A 19,379-nucleotide genomic window follows, 5' to 3' on the forward strand; every position below is an offset into this window, starting at 1 on the left:
GCGCTGCAGTCACAGCTTGGCCCAAAGCGGCCCCAGGGCAGGCAGCCTACCGATCAAAAAAATTAACAATTATTCAAGGAATAATCTTTAATTTCCACAGCCCTAAAACATAGCTATATCATGTAAGTCAGAATGAAAGGCGCCTTGTGAAGAAAAAGCATAATGTAATGATACAACAATACTCACAGGCACTAGATTTTCCAAGGTTGCCTAAAGAGGAAATAGAGTTTTTGGAGAGATCAATAACATAGGAGGAAGTGGAGAGGATGATAAAGGGCATGGCATTTGGGAGGAGTCCCAGTCTGGATGGGTATATGATTAGGTATTATAGAAAATTTCTAAGGCAATTACCGTACTTCCTCAACTGTACGAGTATTTGAATTCACTTAGTGAGGGAATAAATGTGCGTAAAGAGTCTTTACTAGCATATATTTCAATTATATTAACAGAAGGAAAGGATTCATCACTGCCCAAAAGCTTTAGGCCGATATCACTTTTAACCACTTGCCTACTGGGCATTTAAACCCTCTTCCTGCCCAGGCCAATTTTCAGCTTTCAGCAATGTCACTCTTTAAATGACAATTGCTTGGTCATGCAACACTGTAAACAGTGAGCAAAAACTAAAGGCTGTTAGGCCTAAAGAAAAATGGGGAGGGGGGGATCTTCCCCAGGGACTTTTAAGGTGCTATTTAATAGACAGTATATTCAAAAAAATTTTTTATACAATTATATAGAATAAAATTAATATTTATTAATATTGAATCACAATAAAATATTCATGTCATGCTTCAGGAGTAAGACATGTAGATAAGAACAATAAAACAGTGTCACCCAAAGGAATTTCTCGGTTATATCACAATTGAACCGTGCAACAAAAAGCAACTATTCAAAAGATGCCAAAACAATCTGCCGTTCTCGACATGTTTCGCTCTGAATGTGAGCTTCTTCAGGAGTTTAAAGGCAATGATTGTGACGGACTCTAAATGATAGGAAAATAAACAGAAATCAATACATACATTCAAACATGAAATGAAGAGCATCCAATAGAATTTTTTCTCGAATATGCACAAATTCCATTATCAGAATAGAGGTAGATACAGAGAATTTAGATATAGGCATATAGGTTTCAATATTGAACATTTTAATCAAGTATAAATGAACAATCAAAATTTATACATCTCACCAGGCTGTAGCACATTAATCTGGCATAGACTATTTCAATGGATCGATAATATTGCTGCTAATTTCGAACCGGAAAGTTCTCATGTGTGAGAGGTATCAAGTGCCATACTGTGACCACAGGGGAATACAAAGTCTACAAAGCGGCCCTTTGAAAAAAGGGAAAAATACATTCAAAGTTAAACGAAAAATGGACCAAGGGGGGGGAGGGGAGGGGAGCGGGGAAGTGGGGGGGGGGGAAACGTAATCAGGCTATTTAATGATATAATTTCTATAATTTCAGAGGGAAATGTATCCTGAAGGTAGAACCAATTTGAGATATATTACCTGATACATAAAAGTATATCGGCAAATGATGTCGTATAGATGGAAATAGGCATCATAAATGAATAAAATAGATGAAAGAATTCCACTGATAGCTGCAGGGATAAGCGATCACCAGCAGAAATATTTTCTAAGTATAGAGGAGAGAAGACAATGAAGGGTCAATGGAGGATTCAAAGTGTAACTACATGTCAGCTGATGACAGTGTCACACAGGGGAAACTTACTTCACAGGTAGTGGTCCGGCATACAAGCTGAGGAGAGCATCCCGCTGCCTCTGTAAGATCGCACCGGTGACGGAGCTGTGGGCGGTGTATTAACCGCCTTTATATACCCCCATCACGGCGGCGTCCGTTCTCGCCGCCGTGATGCGGACGCTCAATGGGGCCGGTCACGTCGGGACGGGGGGAAGCGCAGTGACGTCAGCTCTGACGTCATTAACGTGTGTAGGGGTTACTGCGCATGTCTGCACGGTTCAGGAGCCCGTAGGACATGAAGGTGCAGGAGGCGCCATTTTAGTTAAGGGAAAGAGAAAAGTAACAACCGAATAGAGTATAAATTGGGGCATAATGCCTGCTTTAATTTTCCAAAATGATGGAAAAATAATTATATGTGTTCCCTATACGTTTTTAATAAAGGCTCATGTTAATACCAATAAATCGGTATCAAAACCCATACCAGACGTGATCCGGCTCAAATTGAAGGGCCACCAGCCACAGGGACGATTGGTTCAACATCCCAGTGGTGGGTGCCCGGGGCGTCCGTGTGGTCCAAACTGACAAAGATAGTCCCAATATGAGAATATTTCCGGTAAACAATTTAGGATAATAAACAAAAAATATATTGAGTATATAAAGCCTGGGAAACTTCATAAAAGAAGTTTGCAGCTACAGCCTGTGAGATATAATACAGTTAAAACAGTGGAAATTCAATGACAAAAAATGTGTAACATACATAAAGATAAAGATGTTATGGTCATATTATAACTATTATTGAGTAAATTCTATGGCTCAAACATATAAATGGTGCCATAGCACAGCATGAAAATACTGGGTATAATAAATGACCAAAAGCAGATAGAAGGGGAGGGAAAGAAAAGGAGGGGGAAAAAAGAGAGCCACGCAGGGGTAATACATGGCAGAAGATGCGAGCCTCATCAAGGTTAGGAGGTTAAGAATATTATGATTATTCAAATGAATGGCTTGAAGCTGAACGCATCATTCATACCAGGGTGTTGAAGAGCTGACAGTTTGTGTATCCAGCGTGCCTCCTTTTGTAGGAGGAGCCTGTCATAGTCTCCTCCTCTAACACCAGGGGGAATATGTTCTAGAGCAAAAAAATGTAAGCAGTTGGCGTCAAAATTATGTTGTAGGCCTACATGTAGGCTGATAGGGGTCTCCATTCTTTTTTTCTGTATAAGGGAAACATGATCCCTAATTCGACAGAAGAAGGGCCTCTTAGTTTTCCCGATGTAAAACATCTTACATTCGCATAGCATAATGTACACTATACCAATTGATTGACACGTTACTGCAAATTTTGGTTTGAACAACTCCCCGTTGGGCAACAAAAGGCTACGAGTAGCTAAAATATATCTGCAGTAGGAACAACAGTGGCAGGGTCTGCTGCCTTTGTCAGCATCTTTGATTTTAACAACGCGATTTTCATAGTGGCTCTGTACCAATTAGTCCCTCAGAGATCGACTTCGTCTGAAGGTGATCTCCGGGTATGAATTGAGATGTTTAGCCACTTTTTCGTCTCCCATTAACAAATACCAATATTTGTTGAGAATGTCACGTATTTGTCTATGTTGACTAGAGTACGTAGTGATGAGCCTGACGCCGGGATTAGCTTTTTTAGGTCTAATGTTATGTAAGAGAGAAACTCTATTTTGATTTTTAGCTCTAAAATATGCTTTTTTGAGGCACTTTTTGCTATATCCCCGGTTCAGGAAGCGTGAACGTAAACATTTAGCTTCCTTTTCAAAGTCAGACTCATCACTACAGTTGCGTTTAGCTCGCAAGTATTGCCCATAGGGCACACTTGTAATCAAAGGGGTTGGATGAGAACTGCTGGCATGCAGTAAAGAATTACTTGCTGAGGGTTTCCGGTATAGGGTTGTTCTGATACTGCCGTCAGATTTAACTGTGATTTGGGTATCCAAAAAAGTCAGACTAGATTGACTAAATTCCACCGTGAATCTAAGATTGTACCTGTTAGTTTTTAGGCTTTCCAAAAAGGACAGAAGAAAATCTTTAGGGCCTATCCATATGAAAAAAATGTCGTCAATAAACCTCCTCCATAGGGGGATTAATTCCATATATTGTTGCATGTCATCGCGGGAGAATAATTCCCGTTCCCACCCCCCCAGATACAGGTTGGCATAAGAGGGGGCGCATTTGGTCCCCATAGCCACCCCCTGTATCTGGAGGTAGTGGGATCCCCCAAACAGGAAGATGTTGTTGGAGAGGATGAACATCAACAAATTCAGGATGAATTCATTATATTGAGACGATGTCTCATGATTTTGAAAGAGAAAATCTTTGACGATCTCTACCCCCTGCTGGTGGGGGATAGAGTTGTATAAAGCCTCCACGTCGAGGGCTACCAGCCACGCGCCCGCGGGGAGGAAAATCCCATCGAGGGCGCGTAGCAGGTCATTGGTGTCCTGAAGATAGGACACCAAACCCTCGACGTGGGGCCTGAGAAAGTCATCAATTAATTGGCTAGCTGTTTCGGTGAGACTGCCGTTACCAGAGACAATCGGGCGGCCTGGGGGTTTAGTCTGACTTTTATGAATTTTAGGAAGAGCGTATAGTGTGGGTGTACGTGGAGATGTAACGTTCAAAAACTCCCAGGTAGATTTGTTGATAAGACCACTACGGTAGGCCGAACCTATTAGATATTGGTAACGATTAATGGTTAAAGTAACATGAGTAGGTGATACCTTGCGGTACCACTCACGATTCTGAATAATAGCTAGTACCATGGACTCATATTGTCCCCTGTCCATCACCACTAGGTTGCCGCCCTTATCGGCAGGCTTAATTATAATACTCTGATTTAGTTGTAAAGATTTTAAAGCCTTGGTTTGGGAAGAAGTCAAATTGGCTTCGGAGATGTTTCTCCATTTAGTTTCCATAATTTCTTTGGTGACTTGGTTAGTGAATGCCCATACGTTCGGATTGCCTTGAAGGGCAGGAAATTTAGAGGATTTGGGTTTATAATTACGAGGTATGGCATTGGACAGGGGACGAGGGTGGGCCAATGGAGGTGGGGGAGGAGGCGGGGGGTCACCAGCCGTCTCGAGGGCAAGAGCCTCGAGCAGGTCTGTTTCATTGATCCCTCCCTCCTCCCACAGCTCCATTAGGTCCTCCATGGCCTTAATGTCATTGATGGACATATCCCTCCAAAGAGGATTATCCAGAGACGAACTCTGGATTGATGGAGGTGGTCTATCATAAAGGATTTTAAACATAAGTTTTCTCGAAAATAAATTGAGATCTTTAATTAATTCAAAAGGATCTACCCTTTGCGTGGGGCAAAAGGTAAGGCCCAATTTTAACACAGAAATTTGTTCTGCCGAAAGAGGACAGGAAGAAATATTAATCACCTCGAGTTGAGTTTCTGGGGTTTGGAATTCCCCGGATCTGGGTTCATGATTCTTTTGGTATCGGGCATCAATTGTGCAAAAATTGGGGCTGGACGAAAATCCTGTTGCGAAGAAAAAGTGTTAACGTTACTTACCGAGGTGCTCGGACCGATGGTGAGTGCACAAGTGGTTGTGCAAGTGTTAGAAAGAGATTCAGAGTGTGTCGGTGCGCTGGTGAGTGAACTTTTATTCGCACCCGCTCGAGTGACCATGGGTGTCTTAGGGTTAAGCGTGCGTCTAGCTGTGCCTGTGGGTGCATTTTCTCTAGAATGTTTGGAGTTCAGTGAGTCCTGAGTTCTGGTGAGCCGCGTGAATTCTTGTGCCTGTAATGAGGAAATAGAAGAGACGGATGAATCAGAATCACTAGGTTCACTATTCGCCTGTCTGGTTTGACGTATTTGATTATTACGTTTTTTCCTTTTATAATTATTTTGGGACCAATTATAGGCTTGTTTATTGTCATAAGCTAGTTTGTCTCTGATATATTTTTTTTCCTTCGTTTTTAAAATCTCTGTTACATAGGTTTCTAAATTACTCTTGAGTTCATTTTCACGTGTAGGAAAAAGACTATCTGAAATAATTGCTGGATTGTCATGGTATAGTTTCTCAATTTCCTTATCCACAAGGGACAACTCGGTAGAGTAATGCTTGCATAGGAGCTCCATCATTTTGCTGGAGCAACCCTGCAAATTATCCTCCCATTCAGATTTAAATTCTGGCTCCAACTGAGTGATGGTGGGAAAAATCTGAATTCTTAAACCCCATGGAGTGATATTCTCTTCAGTATATTTGAGGAAGTACCATCTATTCCAAAACAGTCTTGATTTTTTCTCGAGCATGCGTTGCAGTCTCGAAAAAAAACGTTCCATAGACAAGCCTCCACTGGAGGTATTTTGTGATTTATGGATATGATCCATCAAGCCATCAAAGGCCTGTCCACAATAATTAGCCATTGTATAGAGTCAATGAATCTAGGCAAAATCAACCCGATGTAACAGGTAGAAAGAGACTTAGCTTATAAACAAACCCTAAATTGAATGTTGTCTGACAATGATAAACAAAAATAAGTATAAATTGAAAGGGATAGAAATAGGAAGGGAAAAGATTTCTATCCCTTTCAATTTATACTTATTTTTGTTTATCATTCATGAACCCAGATCCGGGGAATTCCAAACCCCAGAAACTCAACTCGAGGTGATTAATATTTCTTCCTGTCCTCTTTCGGCAGAACAAATTTCTGTGTTAAAATTGGGCCTTACCTTTTGCCCCACGCAAAGGGTAGATCCTTTTGAATTAATTAAAGATCTCAATTTATTTTCGAGAAAACTTATGTTTAAAATCCTTTATGATAGACCACCTCCATCAATCCAGAGTTCGTCTCTGGATAATCCTCTTTGGAGGGATATGTCCATCAATGACATTAAGGCCATGGAGGACCTAATGGAGCTGTGGGAGGAGGGAGGGATCAATGAAACAGACCTGCTCGAGGCTCTTGCCCTCGAGACGGCTGGTGACCCCCCGCCTCCTCCCCCACCTCCATTGGCCCACCCTCGTCCCCTGTCCAATGCCATACCTCGTAATTATAAACCCAAATCCTCTAAATTTCCTGCCCTTCAAGGCAATCCGAACGTATGGGCATTCACTAACCAAGTCACCAAAGAAATTATGGAAACTAAATGGAGAAACATCTCCGAAGCCAATTTGACTTCTTCCCAAACCAAGGCTTTAAAATCTTTACAACTAAATCAGAGTATTATAATTAAGCCTGCCGATAAGGGCGGCAACCTAGTGGTGATGGACAGGGGACAATATGAGTCCATGGTACTAGCTATTATTCAGAATCGTGAGTGGTACCGCAAGGTATCACCTACTCATGTTACTTTAACCATTAATCGTTACCAATATCTAATAGGTTCGGCCTACCGTAGTGGTCTTATCAACAAATCTACCTGGGAGTTTTTGAACGTTACATCTCCACGTACACCCACACTATAGGCTCTTCCTAAAATTCATAAAAGTCAGACTAAACCCCCAGGCCGCCCGATTGTCTCTGGTAACGGCAGTCTCACCGAAACAGCTAGCCAATTAATTGATGACTTTCTCAGGCCCCACGTCGAGGGTTTGGTGTCCTATCTTCAGGACACCAATGACCTGCTACGCGCCCTCGATGGGATTTTCCTCCCCGCGGGCGCGTGGCTGGTAGCCCTCGACGTGGAGGCTTTATACAACTCTATCCCCCACCAGCAGGGGGTAGAGATCGTCAAAGATTTTCTCTTTCAAAATCATGAGACATCGTCTCAATATAATGAATTCATCCTGAATTTGTTGATGTTCATCCTCTCCAACAACATCTTCCTGTTTGGGGGATCCCACTACCTCCAGATACAGGGGGTGGCTATGGGGACCAAATGCGCCCCCTCTTATGCCAACCTGTATCTGGGGGGGTGGGAACGGGAATTATTCTCCCGCGATGACATGCAACAATATATGGAATTAATCCCCCTATGGAGGAGGTTTATTGACGACATTTTTTTCATATGGATAGGCCCTAAAGATTTTCTTCTGTCCTTTTTGGAAAGCCTAAAAACTAACAGGTACAATCTTAGATTCACGGTGGAATTTAGTCAATCTAGTCTGACTTTTTTGGATACCCAAATCACAGTTAAATCTGACGGCAGTATCAGAACAACCCTATACCGGAAACCCTCAGCAAGTAATTCTTTACTGCATGCCAGCAGTTCTCATCCAACCCCTTTGATTACAAGTGTGCCCTATGGGCAATACTTGCGAGCTAAACGCAACTGTAGTGATGAGTCTGACTTTGAAAAGGAAGCTAAATGTTTACGTTCACGCTTCCTGAACCGGGGATATAGCAAAAAGTGCCTCAAAAAAGCATATTTTAGAGCTAAAAATCAAAATAGAGTTTCTCTCTTACATAACATTAGACCTAAAAAAGCTAATCCCGGCGTCAGGCTCATCACTACGTACTCTAGTCAACATAGACAAATACGTGACATTCTCAACAAATATTGGTATTTGTTAATGGGAGACGAAAAAGTGGCTAAACATCTCAATTCATACCCGGAGATCACCTTCAGACGAAGTCGATCTCTGAGGGACTCATTGCTACAGAGCCACTATGAAAATCGCGTTGTTAAAATCAAAGATGCTGACAAAGGCAGCAGACCCTGTCACTGTTGTTCCTACTGCAGATATATTTTAGCTACTCGTAGCCTTTTGTTGCCCAACGGGGAGTTGTTCAAACCAAAATTTGCAGTAACGTGTCAATCAATTGGTATAGTGTACATTATGCTATGCGAATGTAAGATGTTTTACATCGGGAAAACTAAGAGGCCCTTCTTCTGTCGAATTAGGGATCATGTTTCCCTTATACAGAAAAAAAGAATGGAGACCCCTATCAGCCGACATGTAGGCCTACAACATAATTTTGACGCCAACTGCTTACATTTTTTTGCTCTAGAACATATTCCCCCTGGTGTTAGAGGAGGAGACTATGACAGGCTCCTCCTACAAAAGGAGGCACGCTGGATACACAAACTGTCAGCTCTTCAACACCCTGGTATGAATGATGCGTTCAGCTTCAAGCCATTCATTTGAATAATCATAATATTCTTAACCTCCTAACCTTGATGAGGCTCGCATCTTCTGCCATGTATTACCCCTGCGTGGCTCTCTTTTTTCCCCCTCCTTTTCTTTCCCTCCCCTTCTATCTGCTTTTGGTCATTTATTATACCCAGTATTTTCATGCTGTGCTATGGCACCATTTATATGTTTGAGCCATAGAATTTACTCAATAATAGTTATAATATGACCATAACATCTTTATCTTTATGTATGTTACACATTTTTTGTCATTGAATTTCCACTGTTTTAACTGTATTATATCTCACAGGCTGTAGCTGCAAACTTCTTTTATGAAGTTTCCCAGGCTTTATATACTCAATATATTTTTTGTTTATTATCCTAAATTGTTTACCGGAAATATTCTCATATTGGGACTATCTTTGTCAGTTTGGACCACACGGACGCCCCGGGCACCCACCACTGGGATGTTGAACCAATCGTCCCTGTGGCTGGTGGCCCTTCAATTTGAGCCGGATCACGTCTGGTATGGGTTTTGATACCGATTTATTGGTATTAACATGAGCCTTTATTAAAAACGTATAGGGAACACATATAATTATTTTTCCATCATTTTGGAAAATTAAAGCAGGCATTATGCCCCAATTTATACTCTATTCGGTTGTTACTTTTCTCTTTCCCTTAACTAAAATGGCGCCTCCTGCACCTTCATGTCCCACGGGCTCCTGAACCGTGCAGACATGCGCAGTAACCCCTACACACGTTAATGACGTCAGAGCTGACGTCACTGCGCTTCCCCACGTCCCGACGTGACCGGCCCCATTGAGCGTCCGCATCACGGCGGCGAGAACGGACGCCGCCGTGATGGGGGTATATAAAGGCGGTTAATACACCGCCCACAGCTCCGTCACCGGTGCGATCTTACAGAGGCAGCGGGATGCTCTCCTCAGCTTGTATGCCGGACCACTACCTGTGAAGTAAGTTTCCCCTGTGTGACACTGTCATCAGCTGACATGTAGTTACACTTTGAATCCTCCATTGACCCTTCATTGTCTTCTCTCCTCTATACTTAGAAAATATTTCTGCTGGTGATCGCTTATCCCTGCAGCTATCAGTGGAATTCTTTCATCTATTTTATTCATTTATGATGCCTATTTCCATCTATACGACATCATTTGCCGATATACTTTTATGTATCAGGTAATATATCTCAAATTGGTTCTACCTTCAGGATACATTTCCCTCTGAAATTATAGAAATTATATCATTAAATAGCCTGATTACGTTTCCCCCCCCTCCCCACTTCCCCGCTCCCCTCCCCTCCCCCCCCTTGGTCCATTTTTCGTTTAACTTTGAATGTATTTTTCCCTTTTTTCAAAGGGCCGCTTTGTAGACTTTGTATTCCCCTGTGGTCACAGTATGGCACTTGATACCTCTCACACATGAGAACTTTCCGGTTCGAAATTAGCAGCAATATTATCGATCCATTGAAATAGTCTATGCCAGATTAATGTGCTACAGCCTGGTGAGATGTATAAATGTATAAATTTTGATTGTTCATTTATACTTGATTAAAATGTTCAATATTGAAACCTATATGCCTATATCTAAATTCTCTGTATCTACCTCTATTCTGATAATGGAATTTGTGCATATTCGAGAAAAAATTCTATTGGATGCTCTTCATTTCATGTTTGAATGTATGTATTGATTTCTGTTTATTTTCCTATCATTTAGAGTCCGTCACAATCATTGCCTTTAAACTCCTGAAGAAGCTCACATTCAGAGCGAAACATGTCGAGAACGGCAGATTGTTTTGGCATCTTTTGAATAGTTGCTTTTTGTTGCACAGTTCAATTGTGATATAACCGAGAAATTCCTTTGGGTGACACTGTTTTATTGTTCTTATCTACATGTCTTACTCCTGAAGCATGACATGAATATTTTATTGTGATTCAATATTAATAAATATTAATTTTATTCTATATAATTGTATAAAAATATACTGTCTATTAAATAGCACCTTAAAGGTCCCTGGGGAAGATCCCCCCCTCCCCATTTTTCTTTAGGTCTAACAGCCTTTAGTTTTTGCTCACCATTTAAATATGGGATGTGGTGCTTACAGTTGACTATCTCTGTCCTCCATCATATTTTACCAACACTGTAAACAAATTAAATTTTTATACACAAACAGAGCTTTCTTTTGGTGGTATTTAATCACTGCTGGGTTGTTTGCTAAACAAACAAACAAAAAAACATAAAAAAAAAAAATGTTTTCATAGTTTGTTATAAAATTTTGCAAACAGGTAATTTTTCTCCTTCATTGATGTGCGCAGATGAGGTTGCACTGATGGGCACTGATAGGCACTGATAGGCTGCACTGATGGGCACTGATAGGTGACATTGATATGTGCCACTAATAGGTGGCACTGGTGGGCACTGATAGGTGGCATTTATAGGTGGCACAAATAGGTGGCATTGATGGGTGGCACTGATGGGCACTGTTAGGCACTGGTAGGTGACACTGATAGGCAGCACTGATGATGAGGCACTGATCGGTGGCACTGTTGGGTATTGATAGGTTGCAGTGGTGGACACTGATAAGCAGCACTGATTTGCACTTGTCAGTGGCACTTTTGGGCACTGGCAGGTGGCACTGGTGGGCACAGATGAGGCGGCAGTGGCTCTTTGTGTTCAGGACCAATGTCCCTCTGACAGAAGCCGGTAATCAGGTTTTTTTCTCCTCACGCTGTCAGCGTGAGGAAAAAAAACAGCCAATTACTGGCTCTGTTTACATCATTGGCTGACAGCTGATCAAGTAGTAAGGGGTCGGGATCAGCCCCTTATTTAGATCTATGATCAGCCGAGTCTCATGGGCTCACTGATCACAGAGCAGGGGGCAGGCCGGCAACTCATGCACAGGAGGATGTACATGGACGCCCTCCTGGAAATTCAGGCCCGTACTTTAACCATCTTTCGGCTATAGCGTGGATGTGAAGGGGTTAAACATAGATATTAATATCTATGCCAAAAAAAATTGCAGTCAGATTAAAACCCCTGACGGCCATGTTATTTTCAAATAATGACAGCGAGCACCTGGAGAAGATGCCCGCCCACTGTCACTGGGGGGAGAGGAGACGCTGCAGCTGCAGGAACATGTTTCATGTTCCATTCTAAATGAAGGTGGAACATGTAAGATGTTCCAAAAGGTGAACTTATCCTTCAACACAGCCGAATCCTGGAGGAACTTATGGGGATTGTCAAATTTCAAAATCAATCAAAGTCAGAAATGTTGAATATTTTGGTCTCAAGAAAATAACAGAAGGTGATACAACCCACATTACCCTTCACTTGGTATAGGAAGTAACTCAGATACCTAGGCATAGAACTAACAGTTTTACTTAGTGACTTATATAAATCTAAATACTGTACATTTTGCTACTTAATTCGGTTAAAGAGAAGTTGAATTCCTGAATTTCTTCAAACATAGACCATAGCCATAGATTTCATGGCTGGGTAGAATCTAAACAGTTAACGTAAGAATACTCCCCAAGATACTTTACAAATTCCAGATTCTTCAAATAGCGTTACCACAGATTTATTTTAGGAAATTAAAGCGGGATTCCGGCCAGCGAAATTTCTTTCTAAAGTTAGCAGCTACAAACACTGTAGCTGCTGACTTTAAATAAGTACACTTACCTGTCCTGGGTGCCCGCGATGTCGGCCGCCCAAGGTCGACCCGTCCCTCGGCTCTCAGGTCCTGGCACCACCATCCTCACTGAGGGAAACAGGCAGTGGAGCCTTGCGGCTTCACTGCCAGTTTCCTACTGCGCACACGCGAGCGGCGCGGCGCTCTGTGAATGGCCCCATGGTTTTCTGGGAACACACACAGTTCCCAGAAGGCAACGGGGCTGCTCACTGAGGAGCAGGACATGCCGCGGAATAGGAACAGGCAGATTAGGAAGACTGCCTAGCAACAAGGGTTCAGGTAAGTTTAAAAAAATTTTTTTTTTCAAATTTTTTTTTTATTCTTTTAAGATTTTTCATGCTATTTTTTATTTTAGGGTGACCCTCCACTTTAAGATCAATAATATTGCAATTCATATGGTCACATAAGCGACCAGGATTCTTTATGCTGTGATGCTAAGGCAAAAGGAAATGGAGGAATAGGTTTGCCCGATTTTAAAAGGTTCTATAAAGCAGTAAAGATTTAATGGATGATTGATTGGATTCACAATAAAACAAATAAAAGTTGGGTTGGGATTGAGGTGGCACAGAGTAAAGCAGATCTAAAGAAGATAATATGGATTCCACAAATTTTTTGAGAATTAAATAGAAGCACTAATCCACTAATTAAAAATGTGTTTAAGATATGGGACAGGATGTGTAGACAGTTTCATTGGATGTATAACTCACCTTTGATTTCTTTGATTAACAAATTATTTTTCACTGAGGAAAGATGACTACTTGTATTTTATGCGCTGGGTGAAAAAGGAAACACTGCAACTCAGGGATGTATTTAAGGGAAATATACTATGAACACTTCAGGAATTAAGGCAAAAATGGGGTACAATGCCTCTGGATAAATGGAGGTATGCACAAATTCAGCACTTTGTAACTGCAGTTTCTTAGTCAATAGAGAAGCTATTTTGCTCCTCTGTTGGCATGTCCCATAGTATATATAGGGTATACCGTAATTTTGTAAGAGAGGCCAAACCTATAATACCCCATATTTAGAGAAGTTGGAGCAGGACTTGGGCAATGAATTAACCGCATCCCAGAGGATGAATATTAAAGCTGGCTTGTTTCTTTACAGTTGACTTGGAAATGGCAGAAATGTCTTTCAATCTACTGGTGGGATGGTATGTGACTCCAGTGAGAGCAAGGATATTCGGGGAGGAAATGTCACCTGTGTGCTGGAAGGGGTTTGATGCACCTGGAGCCTTCGCGCACATGCAGTGGACCTGCCCTAGAAAAAAGTTTTTGGGGGAAAGAATAGCTTTAGTTTTCCAGGATATAATGAGATAGGTGTTACTCATGAAGCCCTGGAGAATTTTGTTTCATGGCACTGAAGTGTCGGTGGCCCAGTAAAAGCGGTCGTTCCTGACCCATTTATCAAACACGGCCAAAGGGTTAATCCCTAAGCATTGGTGTCCACATAAAACCCCTCCTGTGAAGTAATGGCTTCTAAACGTAAATTACACGTGCAGTGTAGAAGAAATGATGTAAAGGTGGGAAGAAATTAGAAGCTATATGGGAGAAATGGTTAACCTTTAGCGCATAAGTTCACCTTCCGTAACATGTTACATGTTACACCCATAACATGTTACAGATGCAGCAGCTCCCCATACCCTCCCCTCAAATCCCCCTTTGCAAGAGCTTCATTCATTCACAGAGTTCTTTATGGCTGTCAGCTTGTAGTTCTCAACTAACTACTAGGGTGCTATTGAGTGCTCTAGGTAGTTTGTTGATGCTTCCTGTCAGTGTGTTACTGCCTGCTTATATGAAGTTTGAGCAGACAGCTTACACTGAAAGTCTGCAAGAGCCCTGTATTGCACCCCTGATCTGCTGATCAGGGGTGCAATGCTTTACAGGCTCCTAGTAAAAAAAATAATTCCAGCAAAAAAGATGCGCTTTTATTATTTTTTTTTTTTAAAGGAGTCAAAAAAATTTTGCAAGTTACTGAGTACAGAAGAACATGGATAAGAAGGAAATATAATACGTAGGAACAAGTATAAATGATTAGTGAATATTTTTCCTAGCTGACATACTATGAGGGGTTTTTATTAGGAAGCTAGTAATTAAAACACAGAATAATTGTATAGCTGGGGTCCCAGGGGAGTGGGTGTTTTTTTTGTTTGGGGGGGGCTGGGGCGTTGTTAGTTACGGTCCATTTGAAGTGAAGCTAATTGTTATTTATGTAATTGTAATATTTTTGGCCGTATTTTTTTTTTAGATGTTGACATGGAATAATAATAATAATAATAATAATAACGAGAATTAAAATAAAAAACAAAGTCATTTCAAATTATGTACTCTTATACACTGCCATTATAAAGAACAAAAATGGCTTCCAATTAAAGTACTGAATATGAAATTTTTTTTAATTGAGTGCAGGAGGTACAGGTGAGTATTGCAAGCAGCTGAGAGTGATCGATCTCTGATGGTAAAGGGAAAAGCAAGGCTGGAGACTAGAGGAACAGCAATGATGAACCAGCAGGTCAGTGGTTTGGGAAAAAGTCCCTGAAAGCCAGAAACATGGGAAGGACCATTTGGGTTAAAGTGGCCAACACTGTCCCTAGCACATGACCTCAGTGCAAAGTTATCTCAGACTGCACCATTACTGTAGAGACAAAAGGGGTAGTAAAGTTAAAAAACAGCAGCACCACTTGCAAAATGAAAAGTAGTTAATTGTCTATTCAGAAATGCAGAGAAGGATACAGCTAAAAAGCTGTCACAACCTAAAGACAGGTCAATAAACTGCCTGTCAGGTACACAAACAAGGCAACATGCACAAAATTCAATTAGAAGGAAGGTACATAGCAATTATGGTAAATTGCAATTATGTAAACCACAAATATATCTCAACAAAGTTAGAGTAAAGGGACTAAAGTTGGGTACACACCTATCAAAAGTCAGCTGATTCAGCAGTAAATTTTGGTACATGTGTATTATTATTATTATTGTTGTTATTATTATTACTATTCAGGACTTATATAGCGCCAAAAGTTTATGCAGCACTTTACAACTTGAGGACAGACAGTACAGTTACATTACAATTCAATACAAGATGAATAAGAGAGTCCTGCTCATTATAGCTTACAATTTAAAAGGGAGGGTCTAATGATACAAAAGATAATAATTTTGGGGGATGAGCTGATGGAGAAAAAAAAAGTACAGTTGTTAGGTAAGGGCAGGATAGACTTTTCTGAAGAGAAAGGTTTTCAGAGATCACCTAAATGAAGACAGAGTAGGAGATAGTCAGACAGATTTGGGTAGAGCATTCCATAGGATGGGAGAGGGTAAACAAACAAGATATTTGGGGGGCACACCCTAAAAGATGCATTAAAGCTGGTGCAGCCATAAGACCATACAGCAGAGCAAAATATTACAGCACACACATGCAAAAAAGACATTTACCTCCAGCAGGGCTAGTTTAAAACACCTAGACAATTTTTAAAAATATTATCAAAAAATATGGGGATTTGGTCACACCATATTGCTATATGGTGCTAAGCCCACTTACTGCGACAACGTACCCCATGATTAGTGGGTTCTACACTGTTCATAGATTGGGAGATCCTACTTCTCTGAACCATGAGAGCATAAACTCTTCTATATGGGAGAACTTTGAGGTCTCCACCCATGACACAAGTGGACACTAATGAGAAGAGGTACTTAATGAGAGAGTGGGGTGCTCCTCACCCAAAGGAATTTGATCAGAATCCATACAATAGACAAACAAGATATTTGGGGGGCACATCCTAAAAGATGCATTAAAGCTGGTGCAGCCATAAGACCATACAGCAGAGCAAAATATTACAGCGCACACATGCAAAAAAGACATTTACCTCCAGCGGGGCTAGTTTAAAACACCTAGACAATTTTAAAAAATATTATTAAAAAATATGGGGATTTGGTTACACCATATTGCTATATGGTGCTAAGCCCACTTACTGCGACAAAGTACTCCATGATTAGTGGGTCCTACACTATCCATAGATTGGGAGATCCTACTTCTCTGAACCATGAGAGCATACACTCTTCTATATGGGAGAACTTTAAGGTCTCCACCCGTGACACAAGTGGACACTAATGAAAAGAAGTACTTATTGAGAGAGTGGGGTGCTCCTCACCCAAAGGGATTTGGACAGAATCCATACAATAGACAAACAAGATATTTGGGGGGCACACCCTAAAAGATGCATTAAAGCTGGTGCAGCCATAAGACCATACAGCAGAGCAAAATATTACAGCACACACATGCAAAAAAGACATTTACCTCCAGCAGGGCTAGTTTAAAACACCTAGATAATTTTAAAAAATATTATCAAAAAATATGGGGATTTGGTCACACCATATTGCTATATGGTGCCAAGCCCACTTACTGCGACAACGTACCCCATGGTTAGTTGGTCCTGCACTATCCATAGATTGGGAGATCCTACTTCTCTGAACCATGAGAGCATATACTCTTCTATATGGGAGAACTTTGAGGTCTCCACCCATGACACAAGTGGACACTAATGAGAAGAGGTACTTAATGAGAGAGTGGGGTGCTCCTCACCCAAAGGGATTTGGTCAGAATCCATACAATAGACAAACAAGATATTTGGGGGGCACACCCTAAAGGATGCATTAAAGCTGGTGCAGCCATAAGACCATACAGCAGAGCAAAATATTACAGCGCACACATGCAAAAAAGACATTTACCTCTAGCAGGGCTAGTTTAAAACACCTAGACAATTTTAAAAAACATTATCAAAAAATATGGGGATTTGGTCACACCATATTGCTATATGGTGCTAAGCCCACTTACTGCGACAAAGTACCCCATGATTAGTGGGTCCTATACTATCCATAGATTGGGAGGTCCTACTTCTCTGAACCATGAGAGCATACACTCTTCTATATGGGAGAACTTTGAGGTCTCCACCCATGACACAAGTGGACACTAATGAGAAGAGGTTTGGGAGAAGGTGACACATGTCCCGAAGGGTAGGAGGTCTTGGGAGGAATAAAGAGAATGATTTGTTTGGTATTTTGAGACTCGGTTAGCAATGTAGATAGGGGCCGAGTTGTGGATGGATTTGTAATTTGCTGTTAGTATTTTCATTGTAATTTGTTGGGTGAGCTGAAGCCAGTGGAGGGATAGGCAGAGAAGGGTAGCAAACACTGAACTGATGGTAAGGTGGATGAGTCTGGCAACAGCATTCATGATGGACTGTAGGGAGAATAGCCTATGTAAAGGCAAACCAATGAGGAAGAAGTTGCAGTAGTCGAGCCAAGAGATGACAAGGGAGTGAATTAAAAGCTTTCCGATGTCATTGGTTAGGAAGGGCATATTTTGGAGATGTTGCATAGGTTGGGGTGGCTTTGGACAGTGATGGGATGTGGGGACAAAAGGAAAGTTCAGAGTCCTGGATCACACCTAGTACCCTGGCATGCAGGGATGGGATGATAGTTGTGCCATTCTTAACAGAGAAGTCAGAGAAAGCAGCACATGGGGGAGGAAAAGCTGAGCTTAGTTTTTTATAGATTGAGTTTGAGGAAGTGGTGCGACATCCAGACTGATATGTCAGTTAGTAGATTAGTGATGTGTGAGGAGGGGTAGAGAGATAGATTTAGGTGTCATCAGTGTAAAAATTGTATTAAAAGCCATGGGAGGCTATCAGCTGACCCAGGGAGGAGGTTTGGTTTGAGAATAGGAGAAGTCAAAGAACAGAATCTTGGGGGAACCTGATGGAGAAAGAAAGAGGAGAGGAGGAAGCAGAATTATAAGTTACACTGAAGGTGCAGTGAGATAGGTAGGGTGAGACCCAGGGAAGAGTACAGTCACAGAGACCAAAGGTAAAAAGAATAAAAAACACCAAAAGTCCAGAAAATCAATGAAGGCAATAAGCTGGTGGCAAGATGGATATAAAAGCCAAAACAGTTCCACAAGAATCCATCAATAGAGTATATGGAAAGGAAATGTTGAGATCCTAATAGTAGGGGTTAAATCAGTAGGGTGTAGCATAGGTTTAGCCATGCTGCTCCATCAAAAAGTGCAAATACTGACAGCTAAAAAAAAAGACGAGTAAAAGAGAGAGGGCAAAGGCCCTAGTGTGACACAGTTTATTAAACAATATATAGACAAATAACTGTAGTACACTCACATTGTGTTGAAAAAAACAAGCGCATCCATAGAGGCTGTGGTTGCTCTCCTGAGTCCAGAAATCCAAGCTGGATGTGAAGTGAACTGACAGTCTCTGTTAGAAAAGTTCACTGACAAACTGCGAGGGTCCTGGAAAGCAGAGAGTCTCCACACAAGGACACGTGCACGTGATCCTCAGAAGCCAGCTGATAAATGATGCTTTATATGACTACATGTTCCAGAGGGCGTGGCCTCCTTCTTCAGGTCTACCATGTGGTCTCATAGGAGCACTTAAATAGTGTTCGTCATAAGGTTGTTACCCATTATGTACCATTCAAGAAACAATCACTGAGAGCACATGATTACTAATTAGCAAACCAATCTTTTTGTCTGATATCATTAACCCATTTACTTTATATGTTTAAGAAAATTGTGTTATATCTTAATAAAATATATATGTATATTATATTTTACAGAACTGGTCCAAAAAGATCCGTACACCCACTCTTCAAGTACCACCACTGCGCCAAAAGTAACCTAAATGCATGTCAGGTCACTCCGTGGAAGTCAGGAGTGCACCGCTAAGGTAGTGGACCCTAGGACTGACTGCTGCAGATTGAACCCTGGGAGGTTCAGAAAGCAGGTCTACTGGATCACTAACACAGATCCCACTGGGAGCTAGAGCATAGATTCCCCAGGGCGTGGAGTCTAAGAGCCAGCAGGTGTTCACCAGAGCCTCTAGTGGTGAGGATGGACTGAGCTGCAG

At 41.4% G+C, this 19,379-nt stretch overlaps 1 long non-coding RNA gene across 1 annotated transcript in view; it reads right to left on the bottom strand.

Annotated features, from left to right (window-relative positions):
• Window positions 1-673: 673 nt before the first annotated feature.
• LOC141126609 (uncharacterized) overlaps window positions 674-19,379 on the bottom strand; it is a 29,850-nt gene continuing 11,144 nt past the window's right edge. Inside the window, exons 2-3 of the long non-coding RNA XR_012241418.1 lie at window positions 5,250-5,477; window positions 674-979 (exon numbers count right to left, since the gene is read on the bottom strand). This is a non-coding gene — a long non-coding RNA (uncharacterized lncRNA). The remainder of the gene's footprint in view (window positions 980-5,249; window positions 5,478-19,379) is intronic.

The sequence above is a fragment of the Aquarana catesbeiana genome, linkage group LG01, assembly GCF_042186555.1.
Source record: "Aquarana catesbeiana isolate 2022-GZ linkage group LG01, ASM4218655v1, whole genome shotgun sequence".
Lineage (NCBI taxonomy): Eukaryota > Metazoa > Chordata > Amphibia > Anura > Ranidae > Aquarana > Aquarana catesbeiana.